Below are 23,826 nucleotides of genomic sequence, written 5' to 3'. Positions count from 1 at the left end.
TGACATTTTTATACTTGATTGAAATGGATTGATTTGTTATATACATTATGAATGTATTGATTATAAACTTGAAATGAATATATGTGCAAAAGTGAAAGTTGGATACTGATTATTATAGATTGAATTGAATTCATGTGTATATGTGATTATATGAAAACTTGATTTTGGATATTGGTTGTATTGGAAATGTGAATTTAAACCCTATTAACTATATCGGCCTGAGTCGAATATAGATGGCATGCCATAGGATAGGAAGAGTTTTGGGATTTCTTTGACTTCGAGTCGATGAGGTACTAGGTGTCAATTTTCTTCGGTTTAACCTATGAGACACTGGGTGTCAATGTATATAGTGCTGGGCACAACTATTACTTTGAATTTATCTGATGAGGCAGTGAGTACCAAACTGGTGTATTGGTTGGATCCGTGTATCCGTCCGAGTCCAAGTCGTGTTAAGAGGGGTAATTAAATAAAACAATTCTATAATTGATATTGAATGACATTGTATGTGAACTAAAAATGGGATAATGATTTGAAACATGAAAATGACATATGTTGTGACTAAATGAGATATACGAGTTATGTACTCATGAATTGAGTATTGAATTGCTAATCCCAATGTATAAATAAATGTGGTTTGATATGTGAATAGTTATTTATATAGCAATTGTATGAATTGGGACATTGTTAATCAAATAAAAAAATGTTAGCATATGCAATTTGAGTATAGTATGAAATGATGTGCTAATATGTATGAATTCAATAGGTTGGCATATGATAGTTGTGATCTTAGTCATTAATATATGTTTATAATTCAATTGTGCATTTTGGAATCTCTTGTCTTTAAATGTTCGGATTATAGAATTAGCTCTGAGTTTTCCTCAGCGTACGGTTTTTGTTTTCCTTGCGCAGGTTAGGTACTTCACTTTTGATCGCTGATTCAGCATCCAACAACGATCCTGATCTCAAATGTGGTGATGTTTATCTTTTGTGTTGGAATGTATCTAGGATGTCTAGTTGATAACTAATTTATGGATGGATTGTAAATAAAGCTATAAGTGTAATGTTTGTTAGTGTATATGTAATCATATGTTTGTGTTGGATGCCATAATATGGTATGTTGAATTGAATCAAGATAGCTTAGGTGTTTGTGAATTTTAGTTGATGTTTAAGTGGTTATGAACTAGGCTAAATGGAGTGATTTTGGTATGTCTATAATTTAGATTTGAACGATACATTAATGATATGTTTTGAAGATATAAATATGGTACTAATGAGGGTACATTGATTACGAACTTAGGATGATTATTTTGGCATGTTTTGAATAGGTTAAACGAATGGTTTTTGAGTTACTTAATGCCCAAGTAAGTAGGAAATGGCAACTTGTGGTTTACGACACATTTTAGGTCCACATGGCCAGACACACAAGCACGTGACTTGGTCGTGTGAGACACATGGCTAGCACACGGGTGTACGAAGCCATTTCGAATGGTACAAAGGTAAATTTTTAAACATGAACCCTACTTCAAAATAATGGTAGAAATAGGTAAATCGGGCTACGAGGACTTCAAAAATGTAAAGAGCATTAAAAATGTGGCTAGGATGTTCTTACAATCAAGCTTGAAAGATGATAAAACCCTAGCTATGGAGACCTTGAAAATTTCGACCAAGGTTGAAGAAAATGGACACAATTTTGGCTTTATTTTCCCTTTTTATTCTTTTATTTACTAAATGTCCAAAATGCCCTTAATGCATAACTTTGAAATTTCACCTATTCATGTCCATTTTTGTCCACTAACTTATCCAATGGTCTCATTACCAACTAAGGACCTCTAATTTAAAATCTCATAGCAATTGGACACCTTTTACGAGTAGAACTCAACTTTTGCACTTTTTTACAATTTAGTCCTTTTTACTAAATTGAGGGCTCAAACGTTAAAATTTTCGAACAAGATTTTCACAGAATAGTTCCAAAAAATTGTAAACCATAAAAATATAATAAAAATGGATTTTTCTACGTCAGATTCGGGGTCCCAAAACCACTGTTTCGACTAGCCCCAAAATCAGGCTCTTACAACTCTTCCCCTTGAGGAATTCTCGTCCCCGAAAATCTTACTAGAAAATAGGTAATAAACCGTAATTCATACATATTTCTATCCCATGCTTAGCACAATTTATGGACTTTTCCTTAAAATTGGTGAATTTGATGCTCTTAATGCCTTAATTTCATATTTTATACTTAGGTGAGCATAGGAGAGTGAAAGGAACGAGAAACGGGCCAAAAACAGAGAAAATGGGCCAATGTACGAAATCAACACGGCCTGGACCTCCTCACACAGGTAGACCACACGGCCATGTCAATTTGGCAGAATCGAAGTACGACTCACACGGTTGGACCACATGCCCGTGCCTATTTAACAGGCTTAACCACGGCCTGAAGTAATCGCACACGGGCGTGGCACACGGGCATGTCCCTGCCAAACCCAGGTTTAGTCCAATTTAGAAAAGGCCAATTTTGAGGGTTCTTAGGCATTCTAAAGCCTATAAATACACCCTAGAGGAGGAGGAAAGGACACACAGAGAGAAGGAAGCAGGGAACTGCTCAAAGAAAGCCGATTGATCCATCTCAGAAGTCAGATTCATCATTAAGACTGAATATCTCCCCTCAATTTCCCTTTAGGAGTTTTGGGTTTTTCTTTATGTTTTGTATTCATTATTCTTCTAAGATGTTTACTTTTTTAGTTATGAACTAAAACCCCTAAATATCTAAGGGGAATGAACCTAGGACAGATCTTGTTATTATTATCTGAATTAAATGATAAATATTTGACTTGTTCTTAATTATGTGTTCTTAATTCTTGTCTTGATATTCCAGGATATTGACTCAAGTTAAGCTCTTATTCAGAGGAGGAATAGGCCCTATCTAAGAGTACATTTGTCATAATTAAGCGAAGTTGATTGCGCGCCTAGAGATAGGGTGACAAGACTTTGCCGGATTCGGGTGAAACCTAATAAGGGGATCCATAGATCGAGTTAATGCAGCCCTAGGGAGTTAATTAGAAAGAGATTTCAATTATTCAACCTAGGGTTAGACGTTGTTAGTCTCGAGAGGGATAATAATATAACATAGGATTTCTACGGATCAAGTCAAATGAATAAACAAGTGAAGTCTAGGTGGATTTTTCCTTAGGTATTGTCTTAATTCAATCATTTTTCCAAAAGTAATTCCCCAATTCTATTTTCTGTGAATTCTTAGTTTAGTTAATTAGATAGTCAAAACAAACCCTATTATTCTTAGGCTAGATAATAAAAAGATAGATATTACTAGTACTTTTAGTTCCTTTGGGTTCGACAATCCAATCTTGCTAAAGCTATACTACTGTTCGATAGGTACACTTGCCTTCATGGTGATAATAGTTAGTTTCAAGAACGATTCATTATAAATATTTAAAACCTATCACGAATATCACGTATCAAGTTTTTGGCACCGTTGCCGGGGAACTAAAATATTCGGAACACTCAATTTTTATTACTTTAGCCCTTTACTTTTATTGCAATTTAAATTTTTATATTCTTTTCTAATTCTTCATTTATTTTCTTCTGACAGGTTTTTATAGTTTATGACTGATCGCGTGATTTTGTGATAGGTTTTTAATATTTATAATTACTCGTTCTTAAACTAACTATTATTGCGATGTAGGCAAGTGTACCTATCGAACAGTAGTATAGTTTTAGCAAGACCAGACTGTCGAACCCAAAGGAACTAAAAGTACTAGTAATGACTGTCTTTTTATTATCTAGCCTAAGAATAAAGAGATTTTGTTTTAATTAACTAATTATCTAAACTAAAAAAGCACAGAGAAACAAATTGGGGAATTGCTTTTGGGAAAAATCGATTGACTTAAGATAATACCTAAGGAAAAATCCACCTAGACTTTACTTGTTATTCTGGCTCCGAATCAGATGATTTATTCATTGAACTTGTTCCATAGAGATCCCTAAGTTATGTTATTATCCCTATTCAAGACTAATAACGTCTAATCCCTAGATTGAATAACCAAGACTTTTCTCTAATTAACACTCTAGGGTTGCATTAACTTGATCTATGGATCCCCTTATTAGGTTTCACCCTAATCCGACAAAATCTTGTCACCCTATGTCTAGGCGCCCAATCAACTCCGCTTAATTACGACAAGTGTACTCTTAGACAGGGTCTATTCCTCCTCTGAATAAGAGCATGTCTTGAATCAGTATCTTGGGATATCAAAATAAGAATTAAGAACACATAATTAAGCACAAGTTAAATATTTATCATACGATTCAAAAAATAATAACAAGATTCGTCTTAGGTTTCATTCCCCTTAGGTATTTAGGGGTTTTAGTTCATAACTAAATAAGAAAACATCTCAGAAGAATAAAGAATACAAAACATAAAGAAAACCCAAAACTCCTGAAGGGAAATTGAGGAGAGATCTTCAGTCTTGATGATGAATCCAGCTTCTGAGATGGATCAATCGGCTTCCTTGGAGTAATTCCTTACTCGCTATTCTCCGTCTCCCTTTTCTTCCTTCTGTAGGGTGTATTTATTGGCTTTGGAATGCCTAGAAGACCTCAAAATTATCCTTTTCCGAATTGGACTCAACTTGGGCTCGGCAGGGACACACCCATGGTACACGCTCTTGTTTGATTACTTTAGGCCGTGCTCGAGCCTGCCAAATTGACACGGTCGTGTGGTCTACCCATGTGAGGAGGTTCAGGCCATGTTGATTTCGTACCTTGGCCCATTTTCTCCATTTTTGGCTCGTTTCTCTTTCCTTTCGCTCTCCTATGCTCTCCTAAGTATAAAACATGAAATTAAAACATTAGAAGCATTGAATTCACCAATTCTAATGGGAAATCATCCATAACATGCATTAAACATGGGGTAAAAATATGTATAATTGACGGTTTATCAAATACCCCCCACACTTAAGCATTTGCTTGTCCTCAAGCAAAATTCTCAGCTCATAATCAAAATAAATTCTTCTCAACTTATAATTTCTATCGATAATATCTCAGAATAATCCATAGGTAATTATACATTGAGAATTCAACTAAAAGAACATAAAAGTTTCAAAGATTCCAAGTTGAGTATTTAATCATGCAAACATAGGTATCTCCCCGCATCTAAGTAATTACCTTTGATTTAGAATATCACAGAGTTTCACATCCTCACTAAAGATTCACTCAAATCACTTGAAGTGTTTAAGGACAATAAATGAAGTACTCAATAGTCAATAATGAAAAGTCATTACCATAGGCTTGCATGAAAATCAAATCTCCACCACTACAATTTAAGATGATACATCAATCAAAAGGTCTTTAGAGGGTTGCAGTGAAGCTTGGTTAGAGAGTGTGGTCACAAGCTGAAAGAAAGGGTTAGAATCAAGATTGAATTGAAAAATTGCCTATTTAGAAAAATAGTTAATCTTCACTTGCGTACAATAGAGCTTCTCAGAATATGAAATTACAGATATGTATACATAGTTTTTTTTAAGAACAAGTTAAAATAATATAGATTAACTATTAAGAACAAAACATAGCTAAGCAATCCATTCAACTCAAATCTTGACAAAAATAGGGATTAATTTAGGGAATTTCAACAATAATGGGTTAAAGGTTAATATTGAGGTTAATACAAGGAATGGCTTGTTAGGCTCAAAGGGTTTACTAAGGGTTAATCGTGAAGGTAAGCTTTTCATGGCATGAGTGGGTTAATCCTAAGTGCCTTAATCATTTTGATATATCAAATCAAATGGTGTGGTCTCGACATGCATAATCAACCAAGTTCTAGAATAATAGTTCAATACTGACGCACTCAAAGCAATAATAAAAGTGAGCATGAAAAGATTAATAGATGCTCAAAAGACTCAAAAATCTCACAAAAATAATGGCTTTTTGATGTCTAGACTCGTGAATTCCAATTCAAAGTAATACCTAGACTTGGGGAAACAACCTATAATTTTAAATTCTTAAAAATCAACTTATCATGCTTGATTCTCTAATGTCTTAAAGTTTAAACAATCAATGCATAAATCCCTATGTATTAATTCAAGATATATCAATCAAAATCATAAATCAATTAAAATTTATCCTAAATATGATATGAGAGCTTTTCAAGAGAACAAGGTAATCATTCAAGGATTTTTCTAATAATGACATGAATGCCCCCCCCACACTTAAGATGTACATTACCTTCAATGTACAAAGATAGGTATTATAGAATAAAAATAAGATAGGGAGAGAAGTGAAACTTCCTGTATGATGAATTCTTCGAACTAGAGTTTTGGAGAGTAATCGGTTTGAGAGTGGAGGAGGATACTCCGGCAGTCGTAGAGGTTCATTAGTCCATAAGTCCTACACCAAAAGAATATTATATCTAGTGGTAGCTATGGTCGTGGTCGATCAGGACATGGTAGTCGTGGAGAACCTTTCTCGGTGGAGTTTTAGTTCCTATGTGACGATGAGCTTAAGGGTTCTATATAACTGTGATAAAATTAGGAACTTTTTAGGGGATATTAGGAAGAATAATTACTCATAAAGAAAAACCGAAATTGATAATTAAAAATAAAATTCTAGAATTTACTAAAATAAAAATAAAAGTAAAAATAAAAGTAATTTTAATAAAAATTAAAACATAAAATAATAAATAAATGTTTTTAAGCATCTTCATCGCTGGATGGTTCGCGAGGTGGGATTGGCGATGAGATGTGGAGGTGCTGACAAATCTGCTGTAGAGTAGCATCAATGTTGTCAAATCGTTGAAAACACTGTTGCTCGAATCGAGTGAGGTGCTCAGAGATGTCAGAGTATGAAGCTGCCGCACGAACTGGACGAGAGGGTGGTGGTGGCTGAGTCGGTGGGCCCTCGTGCTGTGGGGGGACATCATCAGGAATGTCCTCGTAGGCGTCCTCCTTGGTAGATTGGGCAAGACGATACTGGGGAGGGTAGGTTCCTCGGCACCTCTCAATCATCCTCATGCTAAGCATGCTCGAGATGCCTTGTGGAGACATCTGGTCGATATGGGTGAGGATGATTCTTGGGCCGCAGTGTTGAGGAGCCCAAAGTGTTGCACCAGCTGAGTCACGTAGGGACCAATGGAGATGACCCCCTTCCGATGCCGCTCTGTCTGGTGCTGAATCACAAGGGCGATAAAATAGGCAAGGTCAATGACGTGCCCTTCTGACATGCACCATAAGAAGTAGAAGTCATGGGTGTTGACAACGCCAGTGCTCTCTCGCCTCCCTGTAATCGTGTGAGCTAAAATAGCATGTAAGTACCTCAGGGATAGTGGGAGAACTGATGCCTTGGAGCGGCTAGAATTGTAGGAGGTCGTGCTAGGGGCCAAAGTGTGCCAGCACTTCGAGGGAGAGAAGTGTATGTGGCGACTGAGAGCATGTAGTTCATTCTCCTCCTTGAACTCCTCCGAATATAAGCCTAGTACAGCACCAAACTCTGGGATGCTTAGCTGGAGGACTAATCTGCCTAGGCGAAATTGAACCGTGCCGAGATCATCGTAGTTCATCGTTACGTTCTGAAGATGGAACATTGAGCATAGTTCCATCGTGAGCTAAAGGTATGTTGGCTCGATAATCCCAAAGAATAGCTCCCAAGGGTCGACGGTTAGGAGGGCTCAAATCAAATCAGCCAACTGAACCTATTCTACAGCAGCCCAGTCAATGCAGCGACCCGCAATGAAAGGTTGGGCCTGAAGTATTTGGAATAGTTCTTCATGGGGCCCTCGGGGGAATTGTAGGAGAGGGTGACAAATTTTTGTGGTGGGACCAGCGGAAGAGGACGCTCCCTTCCTCTTCTTTGAGGCAAGTAAGGCGGTTTTCTTTCCTTGTGAAGATGACATCAAAAGCCTGTAATATAAAGAATAATAATAATAGGTAAATGAATTCGAAAAAAATAAAAGGCATGGGTTTGGAACTAACTATTTTAGCCAATACTATTAATATGAAGCAAACTCAACCATAAATACATTGAGAATGAAAATAGAAATGTAATGGGTATGAGGTTTTCCTAATCTCAATTTAACACGGAATGTATGATAACTAACTTAGGAATGCAAATTAAATGATATACTTTGGCATGGTAATAGCATGAGAATAAACATATTAATGTCATGGGTATGAGGTGTTCCTACTAACTTGATTTAACACAAAATGTATGATCACTAACCTAAGAATGCAAATTAAATGATAGAAAAATAAAAAATAGTTCAAAAGATATGAAGTTTAAGTTGATAAGAAGCATTAGAAATAAGTAAAATAGAAGTGAAAGGAGTAAACAAATGCTAAAGGAAAGAGATTGAGCGTAAAAAATGAAGTGGGAAGTGGAGCACGGGCGTGGCACAGAGGCTGTGCGGAGTTGCAGCTGCTAGGGTTAGGGTTTTTGAATAGAGAAGAAACTGAATAGTGCAGGATATTCATAGATTTTGGGACACATGGCCAGGGCACACGCCCGTGTTCCCTAATTTCAGCCTGTGTGATTCGCGAATTTCAAATTTGGGCTCGTCTGACATTTAGTACAAGCCTGTGTTCCTTGGGCGTGTTGGTTCACACAGCCGTGTCACATCGCCGTGTCTAGCTTCGTTCGCTTCTTCCACTCCCGTATGTTCAAGCCCTACGCCCGTGTTAATTTAACAGGTTCGACCACGGGTGTTTCACACGGGCGTGTCGAACGCTCGTGTTGTTTTGGCAGGTTATCCCATAGTTCTTCCACACGGGCGTGTCGCACACCCATGTTGTTTTGGTAGGCTCGACCACGGCCATATCGCACGGCCGTGGACTTTAATCGTACCCCTTTTGGAGAAATCTTTTACCCTGTTTTCACATGGCCTTAAGCACGCCTGTGTGCTTGGTCGTGTCTCTATGGAAACACCTGTATTAAAGATTTCTATTAATAAGTTAAGAGTTAAATACCAAAATTTAAAGAAATAAATATTGTTAGTGCTCGGGTTGCCTCTCGAGAAGCGCTTATTTATAGTCTAAGCTCGACTTACCTCTTCAGTGAATGGTCATGGTGGTTTGAGGAGTTTATACTCCTTATTCCTGCTATCAATCTCATCAAAATAAGATTTCAATCAGGTGTTGTTTACCTTAAAAGTGCCGAACTTGGGATGACTCACCTCTACCGTACCGAATGGAAAAATACTGAGTACCGTAAGAGGGATTTCCTTATTCGGTGTGGTAGTGACAATGTGGGGATCTGCGGCATCTAGTAAGACCTTATCACCAACCTTAAGTTGATTTGGAGATTTATCGGGCTCGTTTTGGCATAGTTTCAGTTTGCCGGGTGTTCTTGGTTTGTGCGTCCACCATTCATCAAGTTCCTCGATTTGTAGTCTTCGATCTTCATGAATAGGTCATCTACTATTGCTTGAGAATGACGTGTGCTTTCTTCAGACTCATTTTTTGCAAAGTAGGTTTCACCATATTGTTAGGTTTAGTAGCATGGTTTAAATGATCACCTTTAATTCCTGAGGTGTTGCCAGAATTGCGAGCTTGAAGGGTGATTGTTTCGTGTCCCATCCGGAGTGTGAGTTTACCTGTGCCAACATCAATGATAGTTTTAGCAGTTGCAAAAAAGGGCCTTCCTAGAATTAAGGGAGTGTTGCTATCTTTTTTTATGTCTAGAACAATAAAGCAAAGGGAAATATAAATTTATCGATTTTAACTAGCACATCTTCAATAATACCTCTAGGGAATCTTATAGTTTTATCTGTTAATTGAATGCTTATCCTAGTCTGTTTGGGTTTCTGAGACCTAGTTGCTTAAACATTTTGTAAGGCATGATGTTGGTACTAGCCCCTAGATTAGCTAATGCATGATTAACATCTAAACTACCAATTAAGCAAGGAATAGTAAAGCTCCCTGGGTCTTTTAGTTTGTTAGGTAGTTTACTTTGGAGAATGGATGAGCAAACTACGTCCAGCTCCACATGCGACGCCTCGTCCAACTTTCGCTTATTTGCTAAAAGCTCCTTTAAAAATTTCATTGCGTTTGGCATCTGCGATAGAGCTTCAATAAACGGTAAGTTAATATGTAATTTTTTTATGAGTTTAAGGAATTTACCAAATTATTCATCTGAATGGTCTTTCCTTGTCGCGTTAGGGTATGACACACGAGGTTTATATTCGACAGTCACTGGTTTGTTTGTAATTTGATCTACCTCACCTTGACCTTTGCTTACCACAGTTTCTTGCCTCGGCTCTGGTTCAGGCTCAACGACTCCTTCGTCATCTTGAATATTAATTGCGTTGAGTTGTTCCCTTGGGTTAGGTTCGGTATTACTTGGAAAACTACCTTGTAGTCGTTCGGAGATTAGTTTGGAAAGCTGGCCTATCTGATTTTTGAGGCTTTGGATCGACTCTTGTTGATTTTTAAGTGCTGTCTCGGTGTTCTGAAAACGAGTTTCTAATACTGATATAAACTTTGAGAGCATCTCTTCAAGGTTTGGCTTCTTTTCCTATTGGTAGGGTTGTTGTTGGTAGCCCGGATGATGTTGTGGTCTTTGATTTCCTTGACCGCCCCATGAGAAATTGGAGTGGTTCCCCCAAGCTGCATTATAAGTGTTACTATATGGATTGTTTTGAGGTCGAGGATTATTACTCATGTAGTTTAATTGCTCGTTATCCATGCTGTGGCCATAAGGTTGGTATTTCGAATGGTTTGTTCCACTGGTACTTGCTTCGCACTGCATTACTGGGTGAACCTGTGAAGAACTAAGAAAACCATCAATCTTTTTATTCAAGAGTTCTACCTGATTTGACAGAATGGTGACCGAATCGACGTTATAAACACCAACTATTTTCGTTGGCTTTGTCCTCACGACTTGCCACTGATAGTTATTCAGTGACATCTCCTCTACAAACTCATGGGCATCTTCTGGTGTTTTATTATTGATGGGTCCGCCTACCACTGCGTCAACCATTTGCCGAGTCGAAGGATTCATACCATTGTGAAATGTTTTTACTTGGAGCCAAAGTGGTAACCCATGGTGAGGGCACCTTCTTAGAAGGTCCTTGTATCTCTCCCATGCATTGTAGAGTGTTTCTAAATCCATCTGCACAAACGAAGAGATATCATTATGTAATTTAGCTGTTTTAGCCGGCAGAAAATATTTTAGTAAAAATTTTCTGGTCATTTGTCCCAAGAAGTAATTGACCCTCGTGGTAACGAGTTCAACCACTATTTAGCTTTATTCCTCAATGAAAAGGGAAACAACCGAAGACGTATGGCATCATCAGAAACGCAATTAATTTTAAATGTATTGCATAGTTCTAAGAAGTCGGCTAAATGAGCGTTGGGATCCTCATCCTGCAAACCATCAAACTGAACAAATTGTTGTATCATTTGAATAGTGTTAGGTTTTAATTCAAAAGTATTTACAGCTATAGCAGGTGATAAACCGTAATTTATACATATTTTTACTCCATGTTTAATGCATTTTATGAATGATTTTTCATAAGAATTGGTGAATTTGATGCTCCTAATGCTTTAATTTCATGTTTTATACTTAAGAGAGCATAAGAGAGTGAAAGAAACGAGAAACGGGCCAAAAACGGAGAAAATGGGCCAAAGTACAAGATCAACACGGCCTGGACCTCCTCACACGGGCAGACCATAGGCCTTGTCAATCTGGCAGAATTGGAGCATGACTCACACGGGTATAGCGCACGCACGTGCCATTCTAATAGGCTCGAACACAACTTGAAGTATCGCACACGAGCGTGTCACACGGGCACATCCTTGCCAAGCCCAAGTTGAGCCCAATTCGGAAAAGGCTAATTTTGAGGGCCTCTAGGCATTCCAAAGCCTATAAATACACCCTAGAAGAGGAAGAAAAGGGAGACGGAGAAGAGGGGATAAGGAATTACCCCAAGGAAGCCGACTGATCCATCTCAGAAGCCGGATTCATCATCAAGACTGAAGATCTCTCCTCAATTTCCATTCAGGAGTTTTGGGTTTTCTTTATGTTTTGTATTCTTTATTCTTCTAAGATGTTTTATTATTTAGTTATGTACTAAAACCCCTAAATACCTAAAGGGAATGAAACCTAAGACGAATCTTGTTATTATTTTTCGAATTGTATGATTTAACTTGTTCTTAATTATGTGTTCTTAATTCTTGTTTTGATATCCCAGGATACTGATTCAAGACATGCTCTTATTCAGAGGAGGAATAGATCCTGTCTAAGAGTACATTTGTCATAATTAAGCGGAGTTGATTGCGCGCCTAGAAATATGGTGACAAGATTTTGCCAGATTAGGGTGAAACCTAATAAGGGGATCCAAAGATTGAGTTAATGCAACCCTAGAGTGTTAATTAGAGAAAAGTGTCAGTTATTCAATCTAGGGATTAGACGTTATTAGTCTTGAATAGGGATAATAACATAACTTAGGGATCTCTACGGAACAAGTTGAATGAATAAATCGTCCGATTCGGAGCCAAAATAACAAGTAAAGTCTAGGTGGATTTTTCCTTAGGTATTGTCTTCATTCAATCGATTTTCCCAAAAGCAATTCCCCAATTCTTTTCTCTGTGAGTTCTTAGTTTAGATAATTAGTTAATTAAAACAAAACCTCTTTATTTTTAGGCTAGATAATAAAAAGACAGTCATTACTAGTACTTTTAGTTCCTTTGGGTTCGACAATTTGGTCTTGCTAAAACTATACTACTGTTCGATAGGTACACTTGCCTATATTGCGATAATAGTTAGTTTAAGCATGAGTAATTATAAATATTTAAAACCTATCACGAAACCTCGCGATCAAGTTTTTGGCGCCGTTGTCGGGGAACTGAAATATTAGGAACACTAAATTTTTATTATTTTAGCCATTTATTTTTCTTGCAATTTAATTTAATTTAATTATTATTTATTAACATTCTTTTTCCTTCTCTTGGCAGGTTTTCATAGTTTATGACTAGAAGAAACCCGTCAGGACCATTACTATTTGACAAAGAAATCGATCGCACAGTTCGTAGAAACCAAAGAGAAATAAGGGGCAGCTTAAGATACATGGAGAACGATTAAGAAGACGATACTCAACCCCCAACCGAAGAGATGGTTGAAAACCAAGGCAATCAACTGCCTCCTGCAATTACGGTTAATCAAAATCCTGCTCCACGCACTATGTATGACTATGCTAAACCTTCTTTAATAGGATCTAAGTCAAGTATAGTTAGACCTGCTATTGATACGAATAATTTCGAACTGAAACCTAACACAATTCAGATGATACAGCAGTTTGTTCAGTTTGAGGTTTGCAGGATGAGGATCCCAACACTCACTTGGCGAATTTTCTGGAATTTTGCAACACTTTCAAAATTAATGGCATTTCTGATGATGCCATTCGACTTCGGTTATTCCCTTTTTCACTGATAAACAAAGATAAACAGTTGTTAAACTCGTTACCACGAGGGTCTATCACTACTTGGGAGAAAATGACTAAGAAATTTCTACTAAAATATTTTTCGCCGGCTAAAACGGCTAAGTTACGTAATGATATATCTTCTTTTGTGCAAATGGACTTAGAAACACTTTACAATGCATGTGAGAGATACAAGGATCTATTATGAAGGTGCCCTCACCATGGGTTACCTATATGGCTGCAAGTTTAAACATTTTACAATGGTGTGAATCCCTCGACAAGGCAGATGATTGACGCAGCTGCTGGAGGAAGCATTAACAAAACAAACACCTGAAGAGGCTTATGAATTCATTGAAGAAATGTCACTGAATAATTATTAGTGGCAAGTCATGAGGACTAAGCCAATAAAAATAGCTGGCGTTTATAATGTCGACTCAGTTACTATGCTGTCAAATTAGGTAGAACTTCTCAATAAAAAGATTGATGGTTTACTTGGTTCTACGCAGGTACATCCAGTAATGTGGTGTGACTTAAGTGGAGGAGGTGTGCTACAGAATATCTATCCTTCAATCCTACAACCGAAGAGGAACAAGTCAACTATATGGGTAACAATAACTTTAGATCTCAAAATAATCCATACAGTAATAGTTATGAAGAACCACCCAAATTTGTCTTGGGGTGGTCAAGGGAATCAAAAGCCACAAAATCCTCAGGGTTTTCAACAGCCACCTTATCAACAAGAGAAGAAACCGAACCTTGAGGAGATGCTCTCAAAATTCATATCAGTGTGAGAAACCTATCTCCAAAATACCGAGATAGCACTTAAAAATCAACAAGCATTGATCCAAAGACTCGAAACTCAGATAGGCCAGCTATCCAAACTAATCTCCGAACGACCACAAGGTAGCTTACCAAGTAATACTGAACCTAACCCAAGAGAACACCTCAACGCAATTAGTACTCAAGATAAGGAAGGATTCATTGCGCCTGAGCTAGAATTGATGCAAGAAACTGTGGTGAGCAAAGGTAAAAGTGAGGTAAGTCATAACAAAATGGTGAATGAAGAATATAAATCTCGTGTCCCATATCCTAACGCGACAAGGAAAGACCGCTTAGACGAACAATTCAGTAAATTCCTTAAACTTTTGAAAAAATTACATATTAACTTACCGTTTATTGAAGCTCTGTCGCAGATGCCAAATGCAATTAAATTTTTAAAAGAGCATTTAGTAAAAAAGCAGAAGTTGGACGAAGCGTCGCATGTAGAGCTAAACGCAGTCTGCTTAGCTATTCTATAGAATAAGCTACCCCACAAATTGAAAGATCTAGGGAGTTTTACAATTCCTTGCTTAATTGGTAGTTTAGATATAAATCATGCATTAGCTAATTTAGGGGCTAGTATTAACGTCATGCCTTACAAAATGTTTAAGCAACTAGGTCTTGGGAAACCTAAACAAACTAGGATGAGTATTCAATTGGCAGATAAAACTATAAGATTTCCTAGGGGTATTATTGAAGATGTACTAGTGAAAGTAGATAAGTTCATATTTCCCATTGATTTCGTAGTTCTAGACATAGAGGAGGATAATAACACCCCATTGATTTTAGGGAGGCCCTTTTTAGCAACTGCTAAAACAATTATTGATGTTGGCACAGGTGAGCTTACACTTCGTGTGGGAGATGAAACGATCACCCTTCAAGCTCATAATTCTGGCCTCACATCGAACATTGAAGGTAATGGTCCACACCAATCTACTAGAACTGACAATATGACGTTGCAGAAATTGAGCTTCAAAGAAGCTCACGAGCCATGTTCCAGAAATGATAGAGGACACATTCATGAAGAACGAAGGCTACGGATAGAGGAGCTAGACGAATGGTGAACACATAAATTGAGAACACGCGATAAACCAAAACTACGCTAGAATGAGTTTGTTACCTCCCCAAATTTACTTAAGGTTGGTGATAAGGTCCTATTAGATGCCGCAGATCCCCATATTGTCACTACCACACCAAATGAGGAAATCCCTCTTACGGTACTCAGTATTTTTCCATTCGGTACGGTGGAGGTGAGTCATCCTAGGTTCGACACTTTTAAGGTAAACAACACCCATTTAAAACCTTATTTTGAGGAGACTGATAGCAGGAATGAGGAGTATAAACTCCTCGAACCACCATGACCATACAACAGAGAGGTAAGTCGAGCTTAGACTATAAATAAGCACTTCTCAGGAGACAACCTGAGCACTAACAATATTAATTTCTTTTAATTTTGGTATTTAACTCTTAACTTACTAGTAGAAATATTGAATACAGGTGTTTCCATAGAGACACGACCAAGCACACTGGCGTGCTTAAGGCCGTGTGAAAAAAGGGAAAAGATCTCCCCAACACGGGCTACGATTAAACGCCATGGCCTGCGCACGCCTGTGTCGAAAACCCATGGTTGAAACTGAGAAACTAGCACGGGCGTGCGACACGCCCACGTCTAACACCCGTGGTCAAACCTATTAAATTAACATGGGCATGGAGCTTGAACACACAGGAATGGGAGAAGCGAACGAAGCTAGACACGATCGTGCAACACGGCCATGTGAACCCACACGCCTGAGGACCACGGGCGTGTACTAAATGTCAGACGTGCCCAAATTTGAAATTTGCGAATCACACGGGCTAAAATTGGGGGCACGGGCATGTGCCTTGGTCGTGTGCCCCAAAATTTATAAATACCCTACACTATTCACTTTCTTCCCCATTCAAAAACCCTTACCTTAGCCGCTGCAACTCCACACGGTCCCCTGCCATGCCCATGCGCTGCCTTTAACTTCGTTTTTGATGGCCAATATCCCTCTCTTAGCGTTTGTTTACTCTCTTTACTTCTATTTTACTAATTACTAATGCTTATTATTACAATAATTTCCATTTCTTTTGAACTATCTTCCATTTTTGTTCATTACTTTATCATTTAGTTTGCATTTTTAGTTAGTTATTATACATTGCATGTTAAATCAAGTGATCAGGAAACTTCATACCCATGATTTTACCATGCTCATTCTCATGATATTCCCATTCCAATATCTCTAATGTAATTTGCATTGTTCAATTATTTCTTATACATTTCATGTTGTTAGGAAAGCTTCATTCTTTTACACATGCCATTACTACATACAATGACAAAGTCATGAAATTATTATATTAGTTATGTTTGGTTGTGGCTAAAAGTCCGCTTTTTAGTTGGAAATTGTATTCCTTTTACTTCGACCACTCATCAAGATGACTTGATGATTCTAATCGCAGGTACCATGTCATCGTCAAGAGGAAAGAAAACCGCCCTACCTACTTCGAAATACTTCGGGCCCGACCCTTAACTGCGGGCCATTGCATCGACTGGTCTGCTGTCGAACAGGTCCAGATAGCTGACGTGATTTGGGCTCTCCTAGCCACCGACCCTTGGGAGCTGTTCTTCAGGATTATCGAGCCGATATACCTCGAGCTCACGATGGAACTATGCTCAACGTTCCATCTTCAGACCATAATGACAAGGTATGATGATCTCGGTACGGTCCAATTTCGACTAGGCGAATTAATCTGCCAGCTAAGTGTCCTAGAGTTCGATGTTGCACTAGGCTTATATACGGAGGAGTTCAGGGAGTAGAATGAACTACATGCTCTTAGTCGCCACATACATTTCCCTCCCTCGAAGTGCTGGCACACTTAGGCCCCTAGCACGGCCTCGTACAATCCTAGCCGCTCCAAGGCATCAGTTCTCCCACCATCCTTGGCGTCGTCAACACCCACAAAGTCTACTTCTTATGGTGCATGTCGCAAGGGCACGTCATCGACCTTGCCTATTTCATCACCCTTGCTATTCAGCACCAGACGGAGCGACATTGGAAAGGGGTCATCTCCATTGGCCCCTACGTGACTAGACTGGCATGACACTTCAGGCTCCTCAATACCGCGATCCAAGAATCATCCCTCACCCTCATCGGCCAGATGTCTCCACAAGGCATCTCGAGCATGCTTAGCATGAGGATGATCGAGAGGCGCCGAGGAACCTACCCTCTCCAATATCTTCTCGCCCAATCTACCAGGAGGAGGCCTATGAGGACATTCCTGATTATGATCCCCCCACAGCACAAGGACCCACCGACTCAGCCACCACCATCCTCCCGTCCAGTTCATGCGGCGGCTTCATATGCTGACATCTGTGAGTGCCTCACCCGATTCGAGCAATAGTGTTTTCAACGATTTGACAAAATTGATGCTACTCTACAGTAGATTTGTCAGCACCTCCACATCTCATCACCAGTCCTACCTCACGAACCATCCAACGATGATGATGTTTAGAAATATTTATTTATTATTTTATGTTTTTAATTTTTATTGAAACTACTTTTTATTTTTGTTAGATTTTAGAATTTTATTTTTAATTTTTAATTTCATTTATTTCTTTTCGAGTACTTATTCTTCCTAATATCCCCTAAAAAGTTCCTGATTTTATCACAATTATATAGAGCTCTTAAGCTCATCATCACATAGGAACTAAAACTCCACCGGGAAAGGTTCTCCACGACTGCCATGTCCTGCTCGACCACAACCATAGCTACCACTAGATATAATATTCTTTTGGCGTAGGACTTATAGACTAATGAACCTCTACGATCGTCAGAGTATCCTTCTCCACTCTCGAACCAATTACTCTCCAAAACTCTAGTTCAAGGAATTCATCATACAGGAAGTTTCACTTCTTTCCCTATCTTATTTTTATTTTATAATACCTATCTTTGTACATTGAGGGCAATGTACATCTTAAGTGTTGGGGGAGGCATTCATATCATTATTAGAAAAATCCCTGAATGACTGCCTTGTTCTCTTGGAAAGCTCTCATATCATATTTAGGATAAATTTTGATTGGTTTATGATTTTGATTGATATATCTTGAATTACAACATAGGGATTTATGCATTGACTATTTAAACTTTAAGACATTAGAGAATCAAGCATGATAAGTTGATTTTTAAGAATTTAAAATTATAAGTTGTTTCCCCAAGTCTAGGTATTACTTTGAATTGGAATTCACGAGTCTAAACATCAAAAAGCAATAATTTTTGTGAGATTTTTGAGGCTTTTGAGCATCTATTAATTCTTTCATGCTCACTTTCATTATTGCTTTGAGTGCGTCAGTATTGAACTACTATTCTAGAACTTGCTTGATTGCGCATGTCGAGACCACACCATTTGATTTAATATGTCAAAATGATTAAGGCACTTAGGATTAACGCACCCATGCCATGAAAAGCCTAACTCCACGATTAACCTATAGTAAACCCCCTTGAGCCTAACAAGCCATTTCTTAAAATACCCTTAATATTAACCTTTAACCCATTATTATTGAAATCCCCTAAATTAATCCCTATTTTTATCGAGATTTGAGTTGAATGGACTGCCTAGCTATGTTTTGTTCTTAATAGTTAGTCTATATTATTTTAACTTGTTCTTGTAAAAAAAAACTATGTATACATATCTGTACTTTCATTTTCTGAGAGAAGCTTTGTTGTATGCAAGTGAAGATTAACTCTTTTTCTAGTTAGGCAATTTTTCAATTCAATCTCAATTCTAACCGTTTCTTTCAGCTTGTGATGACACCCCCCTAACTAAGCCTCACTACAACCCTCTAAAGACCTTTTGATTAATGTATCATCTTAAATTATAGTAGTGGAGATTTGATTTTCATGCAAGCCTATGGTCATGACTTTTCATTATTGACTATTGAGTGCTTCATTTATTCTCCTTAAACACATCGAGTGATTTGAGTGAATCTTTAGTGAGGATATGAAACTCTGTGATATTCTAAATCAAAGGTAATTACTTAGATGCGGAGAGACACCTATGTTTGCATGATGAAATACTTAACTTGGAATGTTTGAAACTTTTATGTTCTTTTAGTTGAATTCTCAATGTATGATTACCTATGGATTATTTTGAGATATTATCGACAAGAATTATAATTTAAGGAGAAATTATTTTGATTATGAGTTGAGAATTTTGCTTGAGACAAGCAAATGCTTAAGTGTGGGGGTATTTGATAAACCGTAATTTATACATATTTTTACCCCATGTTTAATGCATTTTATGGATGATTTTCCATAATAATTGGTGAATTCGATGCTCTTAATTCTTTGATTTCATGTTTTATACTGAGAAGAGCATAGGAGAGCGAAAGGAACGAGAAACGGGCCAAAAATAGAGAAAATGGGCCAAAGTACGAGATCAACATAGCCTGGACCTCCTCACACAGGCAGACCACAGCCCGTGTCAATCTGGCAAAATTAGAGCACGACTCACACAAGTATAGCACACACCCGTGCCATTCTAACAGGCTCGAACACGGCCTGAAGTAATCGCACACGGGTGTGTCACAAGGGCGTGCCCCTGCCGAGCCCAAGTTGAGTCCAATTCAGAAACGGCTAATTTTGAGGGCCTCTAGGCATTCCAAAGCCTATAAATACACCCTAGAGGAGGAAGAAAAGGGAGACGGAGAAGAGGGGGTAAGGAATTACCCCAAGGAAGCCGATTGATCCATCTCGGAAGCAGATTCATCATCAAGACTGAAGATCTCTCCTCAATTTCCCTTCAGGAGTTTTGGGTTTTCATTATGTTTTGTATTCTTTATTCTTCTAAGATGTTTTATTATTTAGTTATGTACTAAAACCCCTAAATACCTAAGGGGAATGAAACCTAAGACGAATCTTGTTATTATTTTCTGAATCATATGATAAATATTTAACTTGTTCTTAATTATGTGTTCTTAATTCTTGTTTTGATATCCCAGGATATTGATTCAAGACATGCTCTTATGCAGAGGAGGAATAGACCCTATCTAATAGTACATTTGTCATAATTAAGCAGAGTAGATTGCGCGCCTAAAAATAGGGTGATAAGATTTTTCCAAATTAGGGTGAAGCCTAATAAGGGGATCCATAGATCGAGTTAATGCAACCCTAGAGTGTTAATTAGAGAAAAGTCTCGGTTATTCAATCTAGGGATTAGATGTTATTAGTCATGAATAGGGATAATAACATAAGTTATGGATCTCTACGGAACAAGTTGAATGAATAAATCGTCTGATTTAAAGCCAGAATAAAAAGTAAAGTCTAGGTGGATTTTTCCTTAGGTATTATCTTCATTCAATCGATTTTCCCAAAAGCAATTCCCCAATTCTTTTCTCTGTGAGTTCTTAGTTTAGATAATTAGTTAATTAAAACAAAACCTCTTTATTCTTAGGCTAGGTAATAAAAAGACAGTCATTACTAGTACTTTTAGTTCCTTTGGGTTCGACAATCCAGTCTTGCTAAAACTATACTACTGTTCGATAGGTACACATGCTTACATCGTGATAATAGTTAGTTCAAGAACGAGTAATATAAATATTTAAAACCTATCACGAAACCTCGTGATCAGCAGGTGTAACTATGCTTGATCCAGTTCCTGTTAAAGAAGGTTTAGCATAATCATACATAGTGCGTGGAGTAGGATTTTGATTAACCGCAATTGCAGGAGGTAGCTGATTGCCTTGGTTTTCAGCCATCTCTTTGGTTGGGGGTTGACTATTGTCTTCTTGCTCATTCTACGTGTATCTTAAGCTGCGCCTTATTTGTCTTTGGTTTTTACGAACTATACGATCGATTTCTTCGTCAAAAAGTAATGGTCCCGACAGGTTTCTTCTAGTCATAAACTATAAAAACCTGCCAAGAGAAAGAAAGATTAGGTTAATAAATAATACTAATAACAAAATAAAATTAAATTGAAAGAAAAATAAATGGCTAAAGTAATAAAAATTGAGCGTTCCTAATATCTTAGTTCCCCGGCAATGGCGCCAAAAACTTGATCGTGTGATTTCGTGATAGGTTTTAAATATTTATAATTGTTCATTCTTAAACTAACTATTATTGCGATGTAGGCAAGTGTATCTATCGAACAGTAGTATAGTTTTAGCAAGACCGGAGTGTCGAATCCAAAGGAACTAAAAGTACTAGTGATGATTGTCTTTTTATTATCTAGCATAAGAATAAAGAGATTTTGTTTTAATTAACTAATTATCTAAACTAAGAGCGCACAGAGAACAGAATTGGGGAATTGCTTTTGGGAAAAATTGATTGACTTAAGACAATACCAAAGGAAAAATCCACCTAGACTTTACTTGTTATTCTAGCTACGAATTGGACGATTTATTCATTCAACCTGTTCCATAGAGATCCCTAAGTTATGTTATTATCCCTATTCAGGACTAATAACATCTAATACCTAGATTGAATAACCAAGAATTTTCTCTAATTAACACTTTAGGGTTGCATTAACTCGATCTATGGATCCCCTTATTAGGTTTCACCCTAATCCAGCAAAATCTTGTCACCCTATGTCTAGGCGCGCAATCAACTTCGCTTAATTATGACAAATGTACTCTTAGACAGGGTCTATTCCTCCTCTGAATAAGAGCATGTCTTGAATCAGTATCCTGGGATATCAAAACAAGAATTAAGAACACATAATTAAGAATAAGTTAAATATTTATCATACGATTCAGAAAATAATAACAAGATTTGTCTTCGATTTCATTCCCCTCAGGTATTTAGGGGTTTTAGTTTATAACTAAATAAGAAAACATCTCAGAAGAATAAAGAATACAAAAAATAAAGAAAACCCAAAACTCCTGAAGGGAAATTGAGGAGAGATCTTCAGTCTTGATGATGTATCCGACTTCTAAGATGGATCAATTGGCTTCCTTGGAGTAATTCCTTACTCCCTATTCTCTGTCTCCCTTTTCTTCCTTCTCTAGGGTGTATTTATAGGCTTTGGAAGGCCTAGAAGCCCTCAAAATTAGCCTTTTTCAAATTGGACTCAACTTGGGCTCGGTAGGGACATGCCCGTGGCACACGCCCGTGTTCGATTACTTCTGGCCATGCTCGAGCCTGCCAAATTGACACGGGCGTGTGGTCTGCCCGTGTGAGGAGGTCTAGGCCGTGTTGATTTCGTACATTGGCCCATTTTTTTCATTTTTGGCCTGTTTCTTGTTCCTTTCGCTCTCTTATGCTCTCCTAAGTATAAAACATGAAATTAAAGCATTAGGAGCATCAAATTCACCAATTCTAATGGGAAATCATCCATAACATGCATTAAACATGGGGTAAAAATATGTATAATTTATGGTTTATCAATGACTAGAAAAAACCCATCAGGACCATTACTTTTTGACAGTGAGATTGATCGCACAGTTCTCAGAAACCAAAGAGAAATAAGGCAAAGCCTAAGATACACAGAGAACAAGCAAGAGGACGATATCCAAACCACAACCGAGGAGATGGTTGAAAACCAAGAAAATCCGCTACCTCCTGCAATTGCTGTTAATCAAAATCCTGTTCCGCGCACTATGTATGATTATGCTCAACATAATTTAACAGGAACTGAGTCAAGTATAGTTAGACCTGCTATTGCTGCAAATAATTTTGAACTGAAACCTAACACAATTCAAATGATACAACAGTTTGTTCAGTTTGATGGTTTGCAGGACGAGGATGCCAACGCTCACTTGGAAAATTTCCTAGAATTTTGCGATACCTTTAAAATTAATGGCGTTTCTGATGACGCCATTCGCCTTTGGTTGTTTCCCTTTTCATTAAGGAATAAGGCTAAACAATGGTTGAACTCGTTACCACGAGGGTCAATCACTACTTGGGAACAAATGACCAAAAAAATTTTCCACCGGCTAAAACAGCCAAATTACATAATGATATCTCTTCTTTTGTACAGATGGATTTAGAAACACTCTACAATGCATGGGAGATATACAAGGAACTTTTGAGAAGGCACCCTCACCATGGGTTACCACTTTGGCTACAGATTCAAACATTCCATAATGGCTTGAATCCTTCGACTCGACAGATGATTGATGCAGCCGTTGGAGGAACTATCAATAATAAGACACCTGAGGCAGCTTACAAATTTATTGAAGAGATGTCACTGAATAACTATCAGTGGCAAGTTATTAGAACAAAGCCAACGAAAGCAGCCGGTGTTTTCAACCTCGACGTAGTTACTATGCTATCTAACCAAGTAGAACTCTTAAATAAAAAGATTGATGATTTGTGTAGTTCTACTCAGGTACATCCAGTGATGAGGAGTGATTCGAATGGAGGAGGAGCATGCACAGAGTATCAACCCTTCAACCCTAGCATCGAGGAGGAACAAGTCCAATATATGGGTAACAATAACTCTAGATCCCAAAATAACCCATATAGTAACACTTATAATACAGGTTGGAGGAACCATCCCAATTTCTCGTAGGGCGGTCAAGGAAATCAAAGGCCACAACATCCTCCGGGTTTTCAACAACCACCTTACCAGCAATAAAA

At 37.8% G+C, this 23,826-nt stretch overlaps 2 non-coding genes across 2 annotated transcripts; one reads left to right on the top strand and one right to left on the bottom strand.

Annotated features, from left to right (window-relative positions):
* The first annotated feature begins 11,032 nt into the window (after positions 1 to 11,032).
* On the top strand, positions 11,033 to 11,138 carry LOC121204395 (small nucleolar RNA R71). Its single transcript, XR_005899320.1, has one exon. It is a non-coding gene; the product is annotated as a small nucleolar RNA R71 (small nucleolar RNA).
* Positions 11,139 to 23,192: 12,054 nt separating this feature from the next.
* Positions 23,193 to 23,298, bottom strand: LOC121203898 (small nucleolar RNA R71). The gene has a single exon (XR_005898830.1). It is a non-coding gene; the product is annotated as a small nucleolar RNA R71 (small nucleolar RNA).
* Positions 23,299 to 23,826: the final 528 nt, after the last annotated feature.

The sequence above is a fragment of the Gossypium hirsutum genome, chromosome A07 (genome assembly GCF_007990345.1).
Source record: "Gossypium hirsutum isolate 1008001.06 chromosome A07, Gossypium_hirsutum_v2.1, whole genome shotgun sequence".
In the NCBI taxonomy this organism is placed as follows: domain Eukaryota; kingdom Viridiplantae; phylum Streptophyta; class Magnoliopsida; order Malvales; family Malvaceae; genus Gossypium; species Gossypium hirsutum.
This window is presented reverse-complemented; position numbering and strand designations above follow the sequence as displayed.